This window comes from Globicephala melas, chromosome 8 (genome assembly GCF_963455315.2).
Source record: "Globicephala melas chromosome 8, mGloMel1.2, whole genome shotgun sequence".
Classification (NCBI taxonomy): domain Eukaryota; kingdom Metazoa; phylum Chordata; class Mammalia; order Artiodactyla; family Delphinidae; genus Globicephala; species Globicephala melas.
In genome coordinates, this window is record NC_083321.1 from 74,321,909 (window position 1) to 74,344,234 (window position 22,326).

The following is a 22,326-nucleotide window of genomic DNA, read 5'->3' on the forward strand; positions in this document are numbered from 1 at the left end:
TTCAGAATTTTCAAATGCCTCAGAGAAACCATGTGTAGATCCCTACTGTGAGAGTCCAGTGATTGGCTAAGCTTGATTCAAGCATCCTCCTCGTGAACTATGACCAGAAAAGGTGATAGCTCCCTTCCAGAACATGTGGTGAAACCTGGCATAGCAGTCTTGCCTCCAGAGGAAGCACAAACACAGCCACTGAAGAAATTGGATGGTAAACAGCCGCTTTGACTTTTAGCTTCCACAGAAAATAATTATTACCTAAAAATGAAATCTCTTAGACAGAAATTTGCTAAAATTGAGCTCATGGAAAGGCACAGAGAAGTGAGGATGCAGAGGGAAAGGAAAAGGTAATTAAAGAGACTTTCCCATTGTGGAGCACAGGCTCCAGACACGCAGGCTCAGCGGCCATGGCTCATGGGCCTAGCCACTCCGCGGCATGTGGGATTCTCTCGGACCGGGGCACGAACCTGTGTCCCCTGCATCGGCAGGCGGACTCTCAACCACCGCGCCACCAGTGAAGTCCCAATGAAAGAGACTTTTGTCGTTGAAGAAAGATTAAAAATCACCACTGCTAAATTTGATAGGCCCCAATTTAAGATATGATATATAGCCATAATTGTCTCTATTTTTTTTTCAGGTATTTTGTGGCAAAAGATAACAAGTACTTGTATGTGCTTTTAGATAATTTATTTGCTCTTTCTTCCATATACACATTCCCTCTCATGTATGATTTTATGAATAGCCAACTGACAGCATTAACTCATTAACATATGACGCTCATGAGACAAACAGAGACAGGCAATATAGAAATAATACTGGTTTCTTCACTGTTTTTTAATTTTTTTTTTTCTTTGATGGGGAAGGTCTTCAGCTTCTAACAGGATTCAGTAATACACAGTTCATTCTCATACAAGTAAGAGGAACCAGGCAAAACATATCTCACTAGTATCTGTAAATAAGTTTTATTTCATTAAAAAATATTTTTATGGAAATGAAGTAATCAATTTTATCATTAATCTGTTTTGTATATGAATAATTAAAGCCCTCAAAGCAATAGGAACCAAAAGACCTGAAGAAACGATGGGTAACTAGCTTTATTGCTTTTCTGACTGTCTGGTCGCGTATGTCTGTGGTAATTGCTGAACAGAAAAAAGTAAAGAGGAATACAAAATATTTTAGAAATTGGTTTTTCTATGTGCTGCATAGAAAATATCAGTACATATACTGTCATTTATCTCAAGTTGGTGTCGATTTTTGCCAGCTTTAGCTTCTGAGTGATTTTATATAAGATCAGTGATACCATAGGTAGTGAACAAGTTATTCAAGGGAATTATTACCTGCCCACAGTTTGTACTTATTGAATTTTCATATGTTTCATTTGAGAAGATTTTTCTTTTTTTTTTTTTTAAGATGTTGGGGGTAGGAGTTTATTAATTAATTAATTTATTTTTGCTGTGTTGAGTCTTCATTTCTGTGTGAGGGCTTTCTCTAGTTGTGGCAAGTGGGGGCCACTCTTCATTGCGGCGTGCGGGCCTCTCACTATCATGGCCTCTCTTGTTGCAGAGCACAGGCTCCAGATGTGCAGGATCAGTAATTGTGGCTCACGGGCCTAGCTGCTCCATGGCATGTGGGATCCTCCCAGACCAGGGCTCGAACCTGTGTCCCATGCATTAGCAGGCAGATTCTCAACCACTGCACCACCTGGGAAGCGTGATTTTTCTTTTTATACTAAGACTATATATTTCTAGAAATTATGTTTCTATTTTACTGGGCAGAAGGACCTATAATTTACTTCAAATATTTTTGTAATTTTCCATAGCCACTGTAATTTTTACTGTACGTTATTTGGAAACACTTGTCTTAACAAGTCAGAAGCTGCTTTACCTTGGGCTTTTCCACATGGAAGATCATCTGATGATAATGACATGTTTCCAACTGTGGCGGGGAAGCTACCAGGGACACAGAAGACCTATGCAGATGTCAAGACTGCTGAGTACCGTACTGCCAAGGTTGATGCACCCCGACACTAAAATCTCTTTAAATTCTTTTCACATAAAAGGGGAAATTTGAAGTTCAGCCTCCAGGAAAGAGTATTAAAAAGACCAGAAGGGTTTCATCTGAGTTCCATGGGTGATAAAAGTCATCAATCCAAAGCATTACTAGTAGATGGCTGATTCCCTAGCCATTCTTCCATTTGCTATAGATGGACAATGATAGTGCTGTTCCATCAAGGGAAAATGATCCCTTCTCCCCTCAAAATGCTTTTTACAAGGCAAAGGTATAAAGTGCTAGATTTATTAATAATTTCCATTTCAAGAGAGACACTGTTTGTGTGGCAGTAAAGCTGTGCTTTAATGCAAATGCAGCACTTCAAGCCTGTTTTTCTGATGCCTTCACAACTCCTGTAAGTAATGCATCCCTGGGTAGGATCCTTCATTTTTAAACAATTTGGGAAAACTGGTTCAAGTTGTAAACATACAAATATACTCCCTTTAGCGTGATAATAGTTTTGCAAACACTTGGTATTTGCCAATATGCTTTTCTAAATCTGATTGCTATTTGATTGCAAACTGGGAATGTACCTCAGTGAATTTCACCCCCAATCAAGGGGCTCAGGACAACAGAAAAGTGAGCTTATATTAGAGCGAAATTTAAACAATGATAAAACTGTTTCATGGAGTTGAGAAGAACTGTATCCAAGTTCTAGAAACTGAAAGTATTATGAGAAACTTCTTTATTCCCATTACCCATGATAGATCTCTGAGTCCAAGAAGTATTCATTGCACTGTTTTAATATCTTAAGCAAAGAAACCTAATTCAGCCTTATTCTAATCTTAATTTACTCTTCCCTTTACTATATGTTTGCTTTTTAAAAAATTATAAAAATGTCAGTGTATTGGTTAAAAGAATAAAAATATTGAAACTCACAAAGTGTTTATTATTTGGCAGATAAGAAATTTCTTCTGGTTGAGCACTTGAGGATTATTTTCAGGGTAAACTCCATGAAAAGGAGAGTAAAAATTTTTGAAAAATAAAAGTCTCTCCAAAAGTAGCATAACCCAGCTTGGGTCAGAACACACCTATAACTGTGGACTAGGACTAGAACTGAGAGGAAATGATAGGTGCTATTCTTAAACCAATAATTTTATACTAATGTGTTAGCAAAAGAGAAAAATACATTAAATAGTTTGGTGAGAAATTGAGTTACAGAAAGATTGTGCAGAAAAAGAATCTCTAAGTCGGACACAGTAGACAGAGATAATTTGGAAGAAAGGGGGTCATAAGTGTGAACTCTACTTTTTTCTTTAGGTTGTTCAGGTATCATTTTGGGCTCTTTTTTGCAGCAAGTGTCAGAGAAACCAATTTAAAATGGCTTAGACAATAAAGAAGGCCTATCAGCTCATACAACTGGAAGGTCCATGGTTTAAAAGCTTAGCTCAAGGATGTCAGGGGATCTCTGCTCTACATTCTTATAAGGTCAGCTTATTACCCAACCAAACATCGATCTGCTTGCCCAACGTGCATCAGAACCAATCTACTGGCATTGGATTGTGATGAAGGAAAGTACAGCATTTATTGGCAGGACACCAGCAAGGGGAACAGGCAGCTTATGCTCAAAAGACCCAAAGTCTCTGACGGCTTTCAGGGAAGGATTTTTAAAGGCAGCATTTGAGGTGAGGGTTGCAGCTTGTGGACTTTCTTCTGATTGGTTGATGGTGCCATAGCAGGGTGATGTTTCGGGAATCTTAATTATCAACCTTCTAGTTCCAACCAGTGTGGGGTCTATGTGCTTGTTGTCAGCATGTAGTCAACGTTCTCCATTGGATAGGAGTCTTAGCTTCTGTAGAACAACTCAAAGATATGGGTCAGATTATTATGTATATCCCTTGAGGAGGAACTGGGAGTCCTGTGATTCTGTTTTATTGTGCAACTATTGTTTAAGCTATTGTTACTCTTCTTATTTGACTGCTTTTCCCTTGTTTCTTCTTTCCCTCAATTCTCCAATCATTAACTGTTTGAGTCTACTCTATGAAACATGGGGAAGGTCAAACAAGAAGTATGGGTCTCAGAGGGGTTTGTTCCCAGGAGGGCCCCACAGGGTCCTACTGGGTTTCAAGCTTCCTCCTAACACAGGTTTCCACATGTTTTCAAAATGGCTGCAGCAATTCTAAGCTCCACATCCACACAAGAGGCAAGATCATCTCTGGTGTAGCTATTTTAAAAGACTTTAATGGAACTTCATGGCCTGGAATCTTCAGCACAATTTCCTTTGGTGAAGATCATGTGGCTGCCCCTGAACAAATCTCTGAGGACAAGGACCAGTGACATATATTGATGGACTCCAGCTCCTTTTCTAAACCAGACTCCATGGGGAAGTGGATAGCATTGCATTTATTGGCCTTCAGTAAAGTAGCGCCCACCTCTGGAACTTGGGTAATGTCAGTTTTCTCTGAAGCACTCAGGAAATGTGGGGAAAAGATAGTTAATTGGACAAAATTCTCAGTACTTAGTAGGAGCCAGACATTGGGAAACAGATGCTGGGTAAGAAACCAAGAAACATTCATTATTCATAAGCATTTCTTTCCAAGATTAACTATCTTCTTATTGCTACTTAAACAATAACATTTATTAAAATTCACCTGATTTGGCCATTTATTTCACTGTATTCATGCTTTTATTCCCAGATATCTTGTGCTGTTTCTGTGGAATATTTTATTTATTTAACTTTTCCTTTTTATTTTATTGACCTTGTAATCACCGATAAATCCTTTGTCCAGCTTGTCATATGTTCTTCCCAGTCTTTTTTTTAATAAATAAATTTATTTTAATAAAGAAGAAAAAAGAACTGAATGAAAAATATAAGTAAAATCAAAGCCTCTTGACCTAAAGAGAAGACTTGAGCATACATAAAATACAAGCAGTATAATAGCTAATTTATAAGAAAATAATGCTAAGGAATGCATGGTAAAAGGAAAAAGGATTAAATTGATGAAATGAAAGAACATATCCCCACAGAAGAGAATGGTGGCCTCACATACCAATAATTGCTGTATCTGAATAACATAAATGAACAAGTTGGCAGAAGCAGTAAGTAAAGATATAACAAAACAAAAGCAGTTTGTGTTGAAGGAAGCTGGTTTACACATTATTTTCAAGGAAAATTAATGAAAATATACCAACACATAGTCATATCATAGTGGATACTGAACCAACAATAAGGGAAGAGTGTTACCGTACTGGTAGGCTGAGGTAGGCATATAAAACAGGAAATAATTATTGGAAAAATATATGAAATAGCATATTGGGCTTACAAGTTATAGAAAACCAGAACTATAGCTGCCATGCATTTTTATGTACATATTAACCAATGATTTCTTTTTTATTTGCCTTTCTTATTTTATAATCTATTTTGTACCAATCATTTATACCAAATGTAAGATATCAATAAACAAGCTTACCCTGGGTGTTACCAGGGAAGTTTTTAATTTTAAATAGCTCATCATATACCATTAGTTAGCCAATTGGTCCTTATCTTGACCAAAACTCAGTACTAATATTTGAAGAACAACTTCCCAGTCTTTTCTTTCTAGCCATATACACTCTCCTCATCTAAGCTGTGAATACCATGGAGGATAAACTATAAAGACATATTTACTATAGATTCATTTACCTTGTGAAAAGCCTAAATCAATAGGAAGATGGAAAAACTAACCAACATTGCAATTGTCCCTTAAAAATTCTATCCCCCCCAATTTTTATTATTCCCCAGTCAAGACTTATGTTTTACTGCATTTTCTGTTATTAGTACATGTGTTTTGGATACCCAAAGCTACATTATTTTATTTTTGCAAGGAGTATTTTGTTACCATATTGGAATGACAAGAAATTTAGACAAAAATTTCATAAATCTCATTTCATTATTAGACACCATTTCCAATTAACCATATTTTAACTTTTAAATGGTTTGAAAATCATTTATTGTGGGTAATGGTATATTATCACCTATAGAAAGTTAGTACTAATTGGCTAGAATTGGTTCAGCATCAACCTGACACCTGGTAATCATGAGATGTTCACCCCATCATCAGAAATTCCCTTCCCCACTCAACTGAAGGTTCTGCCTCCTCTTTCTGGGCCTCAGACTACCCAGCTGCATAGCTGCCCCTGCTGCCAAGGACCCTCTTGCTCCATCTTCCACACCTTCACCTCCCATCTCTTTGGACCCAAGCTGAAATTTTTTTAGATGTTTAAACGTCCTTCAGTCCTTGGTCTTTCCCATACTGTTGCCACTGTCTGGAACAGCAAATGGTTCTTAATCTTGGTTGCACATTGGAATCACTGATGGAGCTTTTAAAAATCTCAGCCAAACAGCCCTCAAGAAACTTAAATAATAATAATATCTGGAAGGTAAAGCACATGTGTCAGTATTTATTCCCAGGTGAATCCATTGTGGAGCCAATATTGAGCACCCTCTCTTCATCCTGTCAACTCCTGATTCTCTTCCACATCTCTACTTCAGTAGCATTAGAGAAATTTCCCTCACTTCTCAGATGAGATTTGGTCTTCTGAAAGATGCTTTCACAGCTCCTGAATTTTTTTACAGCACTTTTCACACTTGTAAGCTACTTGAGAGGAGGTATGGTGTCAATTTTGTTCACAAGTGTGTCTCCAGTTCCTAGAATGATAGGCAAACAATAAATATGAAATGATTGGTCCTGCTCACTAGGACAAACCCATTGAAATCAGATTGCTGTTCATAATGAGACCAATATGGAAGCTACTGCCACATTGTAAATATGCACTTAAAGCTCTGAATGAGTGAAAAGAACAATGCAACACTTTTACAACCAATACTATAAGATGCAGCTTTGTTCACAGCACTTAGGTCTAAATCTGCAGTTACAATCACTTGTAAACACAAAAACTTGCTTAGTTCTCAACCCCTTTCTATGAATGGAACAGGTTTACCTCTCAGCTTATCTCCATCTCACACATACACACACACACACACACACAAGTCCACAACCACCAAATGAAGTGCTCTGGGTATAACTTGCAGTGGAATGCAGACTAAATCACCTAAGACTCAGAGAAAAATGAAGAAAATTATTCTTAAGCCAGTTTAATATCTACCTAGCCAGTCCTTATTTTCTATTCCAGGTTAAAACCTTTCTCAATGGTACGGACAGTAGAAATAACCACTACCTTCAAGAAAAGTCCTACCTGGACCTATGTTGTGTATAATGAAGTTCCCATAATAATTCAATAACAGCCGATTCTAGATAATTGAGTCCTTTATTTTATTTATTTATTTATTTAAATTTATTTATTTATTAATTTATTTTGGCTGTGTTGGGGCTTTGTTGCTGTGCGCAGGCTTTCTCTAGTTGCTGTGAGCGGGGACTACTCTTCCTTGCAGTGCGTGGGCTTCTCATTCTCATGGCTTCTCTTTTTGCAGAGCACAGGCTCTAGGCATGCAGGCTTCAGTAGTTGTGGCGTGTGGGCTCAGTAGTTGTGGCTTGTGGGCTCCAGAGCTCAGGCTCAGTAGTTGTGGCACACGGGCCTAGCCGCTCCATGGCATGTGGGATCCTCCCAGGCCAGGGCTCAAACCTGTGTCCCTTGCATTGGCAGGCAGATTCTTAAGCCACTGCACCACTAGGGAAGCCCAAGTCCTTTAACTTTAACATTGCAGATAAAGAACACTACTGATTAAAGCAAATGGATGTTTTTTTTTTCTTTACAGATTAGAATGAGTCTAACATAAACATTAGCTTCACATAACTTTGAATTGCACACACAAACACATACACTCAAACATACAAATAAAATTATGATATATTTTAGACCAGACATAATAATATTTGGAAAGAAAGTAGCAGAATGACTAATGGGATATGAAATGTCAAAATACAGGCAGATGCAAATCAGAACCTGGTATTTACCCCAAGTGGTAGGAACAGAATATGATTAGAGATTTAAATTAATTTGGAAAGTTATGGTGTAGGATTTCATTTCCTTATTCCTTAATGATTTCTTAATTAATAAAAATCACATTAACCAGAATGAGCCTTTCCTTTAATCGAATCTGAAAGTTTGATTACTTTTGGATTCAAGTTAAAATTTAATTTTTAAGCCAGTTATTATAATTCTTAACTCTCAGAGTGTCCAGTCCTAAATATCAGATGTTGAAGCATACCTTAATTATCTAATTAGTGCTATCACATAGCCTGACATATAGTAAATGTCTAATAAATATTATTGAATGATTTAATATTTAAACAAAATAAACTCCTTGCAATCAAATGGAAAAACAAAGTCAAAACTTTGTTTTATAAAAAAAGACATACTTGTTATTTGTAAGAAAAAATAAATTTATTATAAAACAAATATATCTTTTACCTTTTAATAAGTTGATGACATATATAAAGTATGTAAAATAATAATGTAGTTTGACTCACAAGATTAAAATAGTTTTATTTCAGTCTTACCATATTGTGTCAAGCTTAGAATTTTTTATATATTTGTTTGTACACTAATGAGGTATAAGTAATTTAATTTTTTTCAACCTTGTTGAGGTATAATTGACAAATAAAGTTATAAAATATTTGAAGTATACAACATGATAATTTGATATATGTATACACTGTGAAAGGATTACACCACCAAATTAATTAACAAATCCATCACCTCACATACTTCATATTTACTTTGTTTTGGTGAGAACATTTAAATTTTACTCTCTCAGCAACTTTCAATTATACAAGATAGAGTTATCACTCTAGAGTTAGAGCTATAATTACCATGCTATAAGTATGGTAATTACCCACCCCCAGCCCCTGGCAACTACTTTTCTACTCTCTGTTTTTATGAGTTTTACTTTTGTTTTTATTTAAATAGATTCCACACATAAGAGATACCATGCGGTGGTGTCTTTCTCTGGCTGGCTTATTTCATTTAGTCTTAAGGTTCATTCATGATGTTGCAAATACAGGATTACCTTCCTATTTAAGGATGAATAATATTTCACTGTATGTATATATACCATATATTGTTGATCCATTCATCTGATGACAGACACTTAGATTGTTTCCATATCTTAGCTATTGTGAATTATCTGCGATGAATATGAGAATACAGCTATCTCTTCGAGATAATAGTTTCATTACCATTGAATATGTTCCCAGAAGTGGAATTGGTGGATCATGTGATAGTTCTAATCTCTTCAGAAACTTACATATGGTTTTCCATAATGGCTGTAACAGTTTATTATATTCCCACCATTAGTGCATGAGAGTTCCCCTTTCCGCACATCCTTGCTAACACTTGTTATTTCCTGGTTTTCTGATAATAGCCATTCTGACAGGTGTAAGATGATATTTCATTATGGTTTTGATTTGTATTTCCCTAATACTTAGTGATGTTGAGCACTTTTTCATGTACTTGTTGGCCATCTGTATATCTTCTTTGGAAAAAAATGTCTATTCAGTTATTCTGCCCATTTCTTAATTTGATTGTTTGTTTTCTTTTTGCTATTGAGTTATATGAGTTCTTTATATATTTTGGATATTAACTTCTTGTCAGATATATGATTTGGAAATATTTTCCCCCATTCAGTAGGTTGCTTTTGTTTATGGTTTCTATTGCTGTGAAGAAGTTTTTAGTTTGAACCAGTCCTAGTTGTTGACTTTAGCTTTTGTTACCTTTGCTTTTGGTGTAAATCCAAAAGAAAAAAAAAAGGTGTCACCAAGACCCACGTCAAGGAACTTATCACCAACATTTTCTTCTAGGGGCTTTATGGTTTCTAGTCTTACATTCAAGTCTTTAATCCATTCTGAGTTCATTTTTGTATATGGTATAAGACAGTGGTCTAGGTCTTTTCTTTGCATGTGACTGTCCAGTTTTTTTAGCACTGTTAATTGAAGAAACTGTCCTTTTCCCGTTGTATATACTGTTCTGATTACCATAGCTTTGTAGCACAGTGTAAAATCAGGAAGCACTTGTTCTTTCTCAAAATTGCTTCAGCTATTCTGGATCTTTTGTGGTTCCATACAAATTTTAGAATTATTTGTTCCATCTCTGTGAAAAATGCCATTAGAATTTAGATACAGGTTGCATTGAATGTGTAGGTTGCTTTAGGTTGTATGGATATTTTAACAATATTAATTCTTCCAATCCTTGAGCACATAAACTTTTTGAATTTATGTGTGTCTTCTTCAATTTCTTTCATCAATGTCATAATTTTCAGTGTACATGTCTTTCCTTGGTTAATTTTTTTCCTAGATATTTTATTCTTGATGCATTGTAAATGAGATTATTTTCTTAATTTCTATTTATGATAGTTCATTGTCAGTGTATATAAATGCAACTGATTTTTGTATATTTATTTTATATCCTGCAACTTTACTGAATTTGTTTATTAGTTCTAACAGTTTTTTGGTGGAGTTTTTAAATTCTTCTAAATATAGTATTATGTTATTTGCAAATAGTGATAGTTTTATGTCTTCCTTTTTGATTTGTATGTCTTTTTTTTTTTCTTGCCAAATTATTGTGGCTAAGACTTCCAATATTATATGGAATAAAAGTGGTGAGAGTGGACATCTTTATCTTGCTGCTGATCTTAGAGGAAAAGTTTTTAGCTTTTTACCATTGAATACGATGTTTACTGTGGGTTTGTTATATATGACATTTATTATACTGACAGATGTTCCCTTTAAATTACACTTTGTTGAGATTTTTATCATAAATCGTTGCTAAACTTTGTCAAGTGTTTCTTCTGCATCTATTGATATGATCATGTGACTTTTATCTTCTGTTTTGTTAATGTGGTGAAACGCATTTCTTGATTTGCAGACGTTGAGCCATCCTTGTGCCTGGAGTTAATCCCACTTGATCATGTTGTATGACTATTTTAATGTATTATTGAATTTATTTTGTTAATATATTGTGGATTTTTGCATCTATGTTCATCTGGGATACTGGTCTGTAATTTTCTTTGCTTGTGGTGTCTTTGGCTTTGGCATCAAAATAATGCTATCATCATAAAATGAGTTTGAAAGTGTTTCCTCCTTGTCTGATTTTTGGAACAGTTTGAGAAGAATTGGCAGTAATTCTTCTTTAAGTGTTTGGTAAAATTGACCAGTGAAGGCTTATGGTCCTGAACTTTTGTTTCTTGGGAGTTTTTAAATTACTGATTAATATCCTTATTAGTTATCAGTTTGTTCAGATTTCTTATCCCCTTCTTATTTAGTCTTGGTAGGTTGAATGTTTCTAGGAATTTGTGTTTTTTCTAGGCTGTCCAATCTATTGACCTAAAATTGTTCTTGGTATTCTTTTGTGATCCTTTGTATTGTGGGTTATGTTTTCTGTTTAATTCCTAATTTTATTTGAGTCTTCTCTTTTTTCTTTCTTGGTAAATTTTCCTGAAGTTTTCTTTATTTTGTTTATTTTTTTTAAAGGTTCTAGTTTCATTGATCTTTTCTACTGTTTTAGTCTCTATTTAATTTAATATGCTCTGATATTTATTATTTACTTTCTACTACTAAATCTAGGTTTAGTTTGTTCCTTGTTTTCTAGTTCTTTGAGATGTAAACAGGTTTTTTATTTGGATTTTTCCATTTTCTTAATGCAGGTGTTTATGCTATGCATTTTTCTCTTAGAATTGATTTTTCTGTGTACCATTAGTTTTGGTATCTTGTATTTTTATTTTCATTTGCGTCAAGATTTGTTTTAGTTTATCTTTTGATTTCTTCTTTGGTTCATTCATTGTTCAGGAGCATGTTGTCTATTCTTCATATATTTGTGAATTTTCCAGTTTTCTTCTTGTAATTGATTTCTAGTTTCATAGCATTGTGATTAGAAAGTAGGCTCGATATAACTTCAATCATCTTAAATTTATTAAGGCTAACAAGTGGCCTAACATATGATCTACCCTGAAGAATGTTCCCTATGTGCTTGAGAAGAATGTGTATTTTGCTGCTGTCAGGTGGAATGTTTTCTATACATTGGGTAAAGCCATCTGGTCTAATCTGTAAGTTAAGTCTAATGTTTCCTTATTGATTTTCTGTCTGTATGATATATCCATTTTTGAAAGTGGGGTATTGAAGTCCCTCCTATTATTATATTGTCTATATCTCCCTTCATATCTATTAATATTTGCTTTAAATATATAGGTGCTCCTATGTCGGGTACAAAAATATTACAAATGCTTTATCTTCTTCTCAAATTGATCCCTTCATCATTATGTGATTCCCTTTTTCTGTCGTTACAGTCTTTGTTTTAAAATATTTTTTTTTCTAATTTGAATATTACTACCCTAGCTTTCTTTTCATTTTCATATTTATGCAATATCTTTTTCCATCTTTTCACTTTTAATCTGTGTGTGTCTTTGGATCCAAAGTGAGGGAGCATACTGATGGATGGTGAGTTTTTTAATCCATTCAGCCACCCTGTGTCTTTTGATTGGAACACTCAATCCATTTACATTTAAAGCAATTACTGATAGATATGTACTTATTGCCATTTTAAAAATTATTTTCTGATTATTTTTGTAGTTCTTCTCTGTTCCTTTCTTCTTCTTTTAGACTTTTTCATTATGGTTTGATTTTCTTTAGTGTTATGTTTATCTTTCTCTTTAATTTCTGTGTATATATCATAGGTTTTTGATTTGTGGTTACCATGCAGTTTATATATATTGACCAATATATATAGCTGTTTGTATTAAGCTAATAGTCACTTAAGTTCAAATGCATTCTAAAAGCACTACATTTTTATACCCCCTCTCACATTTTATGTTTCTGATGTCATATTTTGTATCTTTTCACTTTGTGTATCTCTTAAATGCTTATTATAGTGATCGTTGGATTTAAGATTTTGGTCTTTTAACCTTCATACTTCCTTTTTAAGTGATTGATCCTTTACAATGTATTTGCCTTTACAAGTGACATTTTTTCTGCCATGTATTTTTTTTTATTTCTAGTTATGACCTTTTCTTTCATGCTTAAAGAAGACTCTTTAACATTTCTGTTAAGTCTGGTTTAGTGATAATAAACTCTTTTAGTTTTTGCTTATTTGGGAAACTGTTTATCTCTCCTTCAATTCTGAATGATAACATTGCCAGGTAGAGGATTCTTGATTTTAAGGTTTTTCCTTTTAGCACTTTAAATATATCATGCCATTCCCTTATTACCTGTAAAGTTTCTGCTGAAAAATCAAGTTAATAGCCTTATGGGGGTCCCTTTGTATGTGACATATTGTTTTCCTCTTGATGCCTTTAAAATTCTCTTTAACTTGTGCCATTTTAATTGTGATATGATATTTCTGTGTGTGAATCTCTTTGGGTTTATTTTCTGGGGGAAATTTTTGTACTCCCTGGAGCTGGATATCTGTTTCCTGCCCCATGTTAGGAAAGTTTTCAGCCATTATTTCTTTAAATAATTTGTCTGCTCCTTTCTCTCTTTTGTCCTTTTGGGACCCCTAATAATGGGAATGTTCGTACACTTGATGTTCTCCCAGAAGTCCCTGAAAGTGTTCTCATTTTTTAAAAATTCTTTTTTATTTTTGCAGTTCTGATTGAGTGATTTCCACTACTTTGACTTGCAGGTTGCTTATGCATTCTTCTGGACCATCTAATCTGCTGTTGATTCTCTCTAGTGTATTTTTCATCTTAGTTATTGCATTCTTCAGCTCTTATTGATTCTTTTTTTAAATTTTCTATCTCATTGTTGAAATTCTCATTGTGTCTCTCCATTCTTCTCTTGAGTTACATTAGCCTCTTTACAACTGTCACTTTAAATTCTTCATGTGGAAAATTACCTTTCTCTATTTCATTAGGTCTTTTTTTGTTGTTTTTTGTTTTTCTTTTGGTTTTTTTGTTGTTGTTGTTTTTCTCTGCTGAATCATCTTGTCCTTTCATTTGGAACAGATTCCTCTGTCTTTTCATTTTGTTTGAATTCCTTTGTTTGTTTCTATGAATTAAGTGAAACAGTTGCTTCTCCTGGACTTGAAGACTTGTCTTTACATAGGAGTGTCTCCTAGGTAGATTATGTGTGCTGGTTGGCTTTTGCAGACCATCTGGGTCTGCAGCAGGTATAATCCAGGGTTTTCCTGGGGTGCACTAGCTCTAATCAGGCCACCTTGGTGGAATGACTGGAGCTGGAGTGGACACAGGCTGGGGCTTTCCCAATGTGCCCCAAGATAAAGGAAAATTTGTTAATGGAATTAATCACTCCATATCTAATTTTATAGACAAAACAACAGAACACACCTAATCAATAAAAAGTAGAAGAGGGATGGTTATATTAAATTTACTATAAAACAACAAGCACTTATTGAACATTGACTTCGAACAACACATAGAAATAAGAAGATGAAGATGAATAAGATTGGGGAAGACACATGTACAAAATAGAAATGACACCCAATTTCAGTGGTTTAAATAAGTTTCTATAGAAATAAAATAATAAATTCTCCCTGGATAATTTAAGAAAAGCCTTGTCAAGGAGGAACATTCAGGCTATGTGTTGAAAGAATAGCAGGAATTGCCTAGTAATAAAAATCTCCAACTGGAAGGAAAATCCAATGAGTAGTTATAGAAATAATAAGGGTACAGGCTCATGAACACGGAAATGTGAGAAGCTTGATGTTGCAGAAGTATACTTCAAGAGGTGTGGAAGAAGGCATATGTTTGACCGTAGGCATGTATTGGAGTAAAATCCAATGGGTTGCTGGTTAATTAAAGAGTGATTTTCTTCTGGTTGTCCTTTTCTGTCATTTACCCTTTTTTTGTTGTTCCTTTTGCTGATTTCTCTTCCTCCATTTTATATATGCCTTAAATACTGGGATTCTCTTGAATTCCTTTTTTAATAGAGCTGAAGGGAAGTATAGAAAATTCTATAGTACATTTATGTGAATTGTTCAAGCATTGTACTTAAAAACAAAACAATGTGGGAAAAAATCTGAATACTTTCAGAAACTATCACGATTTGATGGTGCCCACACAGTAAATTGTAGAGTAAAATACAGAAAACAAGGTAAATAGCCTATAGGTACCCATCAAACTGTTTAATTAGTATGAGAATAAAATGATTAAAAATTAAAATTACTTAAGAAAGTTCTCAAGCAAATTCTCATTTCTATTTCTTTCTTAACAAGTCTTTAATTAGCTGAAATTACATTAAGGAAGTTTCATGCCTTCTATATCTTTGCCAACATACAAAATACCCTTTTTATTCACAAATGATAGGGGTAAACGAATATTGAAACATATTCCTCAGGAGAATGGGAAATTGTAGTCAATTTAGTATTATTGAATATCAACTTGTATATATCTTTGGCTGAGCAAAATTAAAGTCAACAGCAAGCAAGGGAAAATATGGTTAGAAATATTTGATGTTATGTTTGTTTTTCATAATTTCACTGCTAGATACTTTGAAAGATATATAAAAACTACTTTATTATAAAGATTTAATGTATCTTTGTAATACTAAAATAAACAAAGCAATTACCTATGATTCACATTAAAATTGCCATCCTTGAAAATATAAAATAAGCACTAAGCTAAAATTGTACAATAACTTCATTTTTCTGCTATTCCAGAATCAAAGTAGATGCTAGTTTTCTCATGGTTTATGAGAAACTGTGATATAACATAATTTTCAAACCAGTGATTTTTTTGTGCTTATTCTTAAAAATAAGCACACCAGAACAGATCAAATCTTTCTAAAATATAATAGAAAGAGAAACTAAAAAGATATTGTGAAACATCTAAAAGACTTACAATCCTTAAAGTAATTTTTGTTTCTAAATAAAATATGATAAATCTGATAGTCCAGGTGAGGATGACTCTTTGTCATTTTTACAAAGGCAGTAAATATCCAGTAGTGCCACTTATACTTGTGGTTGTGAAACCACAACCTGCTTTTATAAACCTCAATCAGTCAGTATTCTTAAAATTCTACAAATGTTAATAAAGCAATGTTTCCCTTTGGAATAAAGGAAAGTATAATATATTTAAAATTAACTAGGGGAAAAAGAAGTTACTCTTACTATAAGATGAAGGTGTATATGAACCCAAAGTATAAATAGCAAAGCAATAAAAATTGTGAAAATATTTTAATGGAGGAAAGCATTTTCAAGGAAGCTGCTTCTGTCATAAGTTAGATACATATTTAAGGCTGCTATAGAAAAACAGTCCAACACTAGAAAGATAAGGCATCTTTCATATTTTATTTTAATAAGGGGAAAAGGATAAAATAATAGCTAACTATATGGAATGTGATGTCACCATTTAGCACTTTAACATGAATAAGCTCCTGGTGGTATATAAAAGGAGAAGGAAAAAGAGAGCCAGTATCTATTTAGTGCTGCCAACATTCCAGGTATTTACAAGGTCTCTTACCTACCTTATCTCATTTACCATGAACCCTTTCACTTAGGTGTTGTCATTCCAACTTTATAGATGAGAAAACTGAGCATCTAAAAATGTTTGACAGCTTGCCTAATATCTAATAGCCAGGAAGATGCAAAGTCAATATTTTTCCCTAGAACTCTGATGCCAAAGGCCAGACTCTGTTAGATTTTGACAGTTTCTTCATCTTTCCTAGTTGTTGATGAGCATGACAGTTTGAGAAGTATTGGCTGAGTGTTTTACAGAACATCGCTGAATTGAAATCTGTCTGATTGTTTTTTTTTTTTTTTTTTTCATGATGAGAATGGGGTTATAGCTTTTAGGGAGGAAGTTCATAGAAGTGAAGTACAATTCTCAACAACCACATCATATCAAGAATGCATTACATCAACATGACTTACCACAGTTGATGTTGACCTTCATCAATTTCTCCATCTATAAAGTTACTCATTTTTCCCTTTTCATTTTGTACTCTTAGGAAGAAGGTCATCATGCACAGTCCACACTTAAGGAGTGGGTAGTTATGAGCATATCTACGTAAATTTTTGTAATTCTCCTGCACAAATTTTGAACATGGCAGTGTGTTATTTCAATCATCTAAAATCAAATATATATTTATTATATATATTATATATCATCCTTATTTGTTGAAATAATATAGTTGATATTTTCAGTAATTCTCACTACTTTATACACAAACAACTTTTAGTTATTATCTTCAAACGGCTCTGAGATAAATGTTATTACTCTGATTGGATTATTTTTTAAATGTAGGAGTTAAGTTTGTCTATAATCAGACAAAGTAAATCATGAATTATATATATATATATATATATATCAGTATATACACACACATATGGTTTTATTTTATATAGAGTTGGACATGAGGAAGGAAAAAATATCTTTGAAGGTTGGAAGATTGGGTAGAACAAGGACAGGGAAGTAGTGTAGTAACAGTTAAAATGACAGGAGTGAACTCAATTAATTGCTTGGAAAGACCATTGCAGCCATCAGGTGTAGATTATATTTTACTAGTATAGCAAAATGACCTAACAAGAAAACCAGAAATAGAAGTTAATTGGTAAGAATAATGCTGCTACTTCATAGGAGAAAAAAGAAGTGACATTGGGAAAGCCTAATAAATTGTGTTTAAGAAGGAAATTTAACTATTATTTATTGAGCACTTACAATATTCCAAGCCCTGAGCTTGGTGCTTTCACATGTCATTCCCATGGAACTCTCAAGAAAATAATTTCACGTAATATATTTTTTATGGTGAAGGAGGTTTATTCACTTGTTCATTTATTAAGTTCCTAGGAGTTTTAAGGTGTTTTGCTAGGACTATCACAATTAATAAAGTTCTATCCTTTCTCAAGGCCTAGTTTACAAAACATAATTATAAGCTGATAATAACAAAAAAAGGTGATAAATGTTAAAAATCACATATATATTGGTTATATTGATTATGGAAGAAGTATTAAACCCTCCTTTGGTTGTATCTTAGAGTTTCCTATCTAGAAACTCTAAAATTTAAATTTATTTCACAAAACATGTGGCCTTGTTTTATTTGTTTCAACTTGTAAAAACATGGGAAGTCCCTTTAGATTTTACAGAAGAACTGGCACAGTTAATACAATAGGTGAAAACAATGCCAAGCATCAACTTGTAGGAGTGAAGTGAATATACCTTCCCCTTTCTTCATGAATGGCCGGAAGGCTAGATCAATACTGCTACAGCCATGAGTGATCTAACTAATAAACTAGATGCCTTGATGTGAGTCTTAACTATGGAACCAAAGGCTTCTAAATGTAATATATAAATATTTTTTTCTTGATGATTAAAGGAAAGAGATCCAAAACAAGAAAGAGAGAAAGAGAGAAGAGAGAACTACACAGCTGTAAATTTCTCCAGAAGGTACTACTCAAATCCTCCTTAATTTTCCCTGAGCAATAATCAGCAAACTTCTCATTAGAAGGAATTTTAAACGGTTTGCTGATTTGCAAAATGTGGCATGAGTGATATGTACATTACTTGCATAGTTGGTTTTGTGCATACATATGGCACATGCTATTTTGGAAATGTACACCCTCTGTGTCCATTATAGCTATTGAGCACTCTATTCCCTGATAATCATTTATAGTTACTCATCACAGTTTATTATTAGAAAAGTAATGAATCGGCAGTTTTATGCACTCTCCTTTAACAACCTAATCTTAGAAGTTTCCAAACCACAGTATATAGTAATAGAAAGCAAGCAGATTGCCCAAAGTTATTTCTGGATGTTGGGCTGCACATTTTTCAGAGATTACATAAACTTTAGTAAATCTTCTCTTTCATTGTTCTTAATGAATTCTACTATTACTCTCAAAGTGAAGAGTTTGGTTTATATAATAACATGTTAAACTTTCAGTAAGTCTATACTGATAATATAAATTTACTTCTACATGTTCTCTAATTTTTACATAGATGGATTTTTCCCCAAACTGCTGAGATATACACAATATATAGTTATACTTTTCAGTTGGAGAAACTGAAGAACAGATAAGTAGGAAAAGAGGGGTATCTTCTCTTTCACCACAGTTCTCAGAATTTTCTGTGCCTTGGAGGTGAGCTCAGGAGAAGTACCACACAGGAGACCAATTTTATTTGAATGTTCTATTTCAAATTACACTTATTTCTATAGTTTAGGGGCCAAGGAATTTGAATGTTTGCCTCTGCTATTTTGTATCAATAGATCCTTAGACAAAAATTTTAAGCAGTAAACAGTATACAAATCACTATGCTAAGAACAATCATATTGTAAACCTATACAATACCAGTTTTTATATCTTAGATATAGTTCATTTTTAAAAAAAATCTTTAGACTCTATTGAATCAGAGGAATAGAGAACACACACACTCCTGTTTTGAATGTTGTGAAAGACATTTCTCTCCCAAGTATGGGGAGACAGGTCTGACCTCTGAGCTGACTAAATGTGTTACTTTGTATTACTTTGACATCTTAGGAGGTATACCACCATAATGACAAATTGTTGGAGAAATGAGACTATTAAATATTATAATTTGGAGTTCTTTCTAGTTATATTATCTGTCTCATAAATGTATAACATTTTCCTGTTTGATTTTTTTTTTTTTTCTTCGCACTACGCGGGCCTGTCACTGTTGTGGCCTCTCCCGTTGCGGAGCACAGACTCCGAACGCGCAGGCTCAGTGGCCATGGCTCACAGGCCCAGCCGCTCCACGGCATGTGGGATCTTCCCGGACCGGGACACGAACCCGTGTCCCCTGCATCGGCAGGCGGACTCTCAACCACTGCGCCACCAGGGAAGCCCTTGTTTGATTTTTATATAAGAGAAAGGCACTATTTGAACCTTCTTAGGAAGGTAAAATTCCAAAAATTTCTCAGACTTCTCAGAACATTGCAATATAATTCTAAGTAAGGCATTTTCCTATACACTGGTAAGGGACAGGAGGAAAATAAAGATGGATGGACAGTTTCTGACCTCAAAGTGCCATGCAACATTTATGAAATATGTTCTGTATACCAGGAACAACTACTATACAATTCTAGGGAATAGATAGAATGCTCCTATCTTCAAGTAAACTATACATAGTTTCCAATAAGCCTTCACCCTACTAGCTAATTATGAAGACTGATTTTAAAGAATGAATAATATTTAGGACTGTAATCAATTTCATAATTTCATCATCACTCCCATCTTCATCACCATCATCATCTAACGTGTTATATGCAGTACTGTGTGCCAGCTACCATGCTAAAAGTCATTTATATTTTATTTCATCTAATCCATCTTTTCTGTGAAATAGATGTTATTGTAATCCCATTTTACAGAGGAGGAAACTGAGCCTTGAAGAAGTCATATAAAATTCCCAAGATCACCATATCAGTCAGTATGGACACAATGCTGGCCGTTAGTACAACATCATACTGCATTCTCTATCAATTTTTCCTTCACAGAATAATTGATATTATGCAATTGTTTTAACTCATAAGTTAGAGTGTATTATTGTTTCCCTTTTCTGTAAATGAATCAACATGTTTAAAATTTTTTTTAATGTTTTTTTTTTAGAAGATGTTGGGGGTAGGTGTTTATTAATTAATTAATTAATTTTTGCTATGTTGGGTCTTCGTTTCTGTGTGAGGGCTTTCTCTAGTTGCGGCGAGTGGGAGCCACTCTTCATCGCAGTGCACGGGCCTCTCACTGTCGCGGCCTCTCTTGTTGCGGAGCACAGGCTCCAGACGTGCAGGCTCAGTAGTTGTGGCTCACGGGCCTAGTTGCTCCACGGCATGTGGGATCCTCCCAGACCAGGGCTCGAACCCATGTCCCCTGCATTAGCAGGCAGACTCTCAACCACTGTGCCACCAGGGAAGCCCAACATGTTTAAATTTGAATAGAAGATTAGCAATGAGTAATCAGAAAAGGATGAATATAACTAATTTAATTGTTTTAAATTCCTAAAGTAAATCAGCAAGCAGACAACAACAACCAATTACACATTTGACCTTATGATTTACGTTATACTTTATTATAAACTGCAGTAGCAGATGGGTGCCAATACTGATGACATAGCTTCTCTGTTTCTACTTCTTGTTAACCTTTTATTTCACTTGTCTTTAAAGTGAGAACTCAGAAGTCAGGGAAGCATCTGCCGCTGCTGTTTCTCTAGAGGCAAATTAATCTACATCAAAGCATCCTGGAGAAAATATTTAGAGTCAAATAGTAATGAGGAAGGTATAACTTCATACAATGATTAATGCACAGCAGAAAACCAACCCCAAAGCAAGAGACTTGATCACAAATATACTGGTATGACAAAGAGTACCTGATAATATGACAAGTTATCACTGTGGCATTCAGCAAGGATAAAATATCAGTAGTCCTATTTTGAAGTCTATTTTTTTCTCATGTCTTTATTGTACTGACAATTAAATCTATATATAATCCATAACTCTCTTATAAAATGTTTGTAAAATTGGTGAAAGCAATGCAGTAAGAAGCTTCTCCATCTGCAAGGAAAAATACTTGTATTTATAATCTCAAGTAGTCTGCTACAGCCAATTTTTCTGTTTAGAATAAATTGATTTTTGGCTATGCATAAATTAAATGTCAACACATCTCTCACAAATCTACTTATGGGCAGCCAAAAACCAGGCTGTTGAGCTAGAAAACAAATTTAATACAAATAACTGCATCTTATGTTTACTCAACAAATAGATACAAAAGAAAAGGAGCTTTAGTGATCCCAAGTATGTCAGTGTTAATTAGTTGATTTGTGAAGAGAAATTCTGCCTGTTTCCCTCCTCCCATCATGGACCAGGAAAACTGTCCAGCTATGTCTTATAATGCATTAGCTCCAGCTGAACAAACATAAAAAGAATAATAAAAGTACTCATATTTATAGTGTAGTATTGGTGTCACTGTGTGAATATATTCAATTTAAATTGACAGACCATTCCCTCCAGAAAGGTTTCAACTGAGTGATACAGGTGATGCTATTCTTCTACCCCCACTAAAAGAGAGAGAAAGAGTGTGTGTGTTTGTGTGTGTGTATGCATATTTAATGAGTACCTATTGAGTGCCAGAGACTCTTCTAAGCGCTGTGACTGGGAGATACAGTAGAAAAGAAAACAAAATTCTTAACTTTCGAAGAAGTCCAGCAATGAACAAACATATAGAGTATGTCATGGAGTAGATAAGTGCTAGGAAGAAAAATAGAGCAGGGTAAAGAGGATGGGTAGTGGTAGAAGTGTGGGAGGAGTATTTTGAGAGGTTCTCTTGGTTAAGGTGATATTTGAGCCTGGAGCTGAAGTTTGGGAGGAAATTGGGAGTGTGGATATCTGGGGAAAAGTGATACAAGCAGAGAGAGGAAAGCCCACAACCCTGAGACTAAACTTGATGTTTTCA

General features: G+C 34.3%; 1 protein-coding gene across 4 annotated transcripts in view; it reads left to right on the forward strand.

Annotated features, from left to right (window-relative positions):
* Window positions 1-22,326, forward strand: part of CNTN5 (contactin 5) — a 1,371,648-nt gene that overhangs the window by 375,222 nt on the left and 974,100 nt on the right. The window contains exon 3 of one of the 4 annotated variants that reach the window (XM_060303945.1): window positions 18,243-18,313. The exons of the other annotated variants lie outside the window; for them this stretch is intronic. The gene's annotated coding sequence lies outside the window, so the exon portion shown is untranslated. The remainder of the gene's footprint in view (window positions 1-18,242; window positions 18,314-22,326) is intronic. 4 annotated transcript variants of the gene reach the window in all.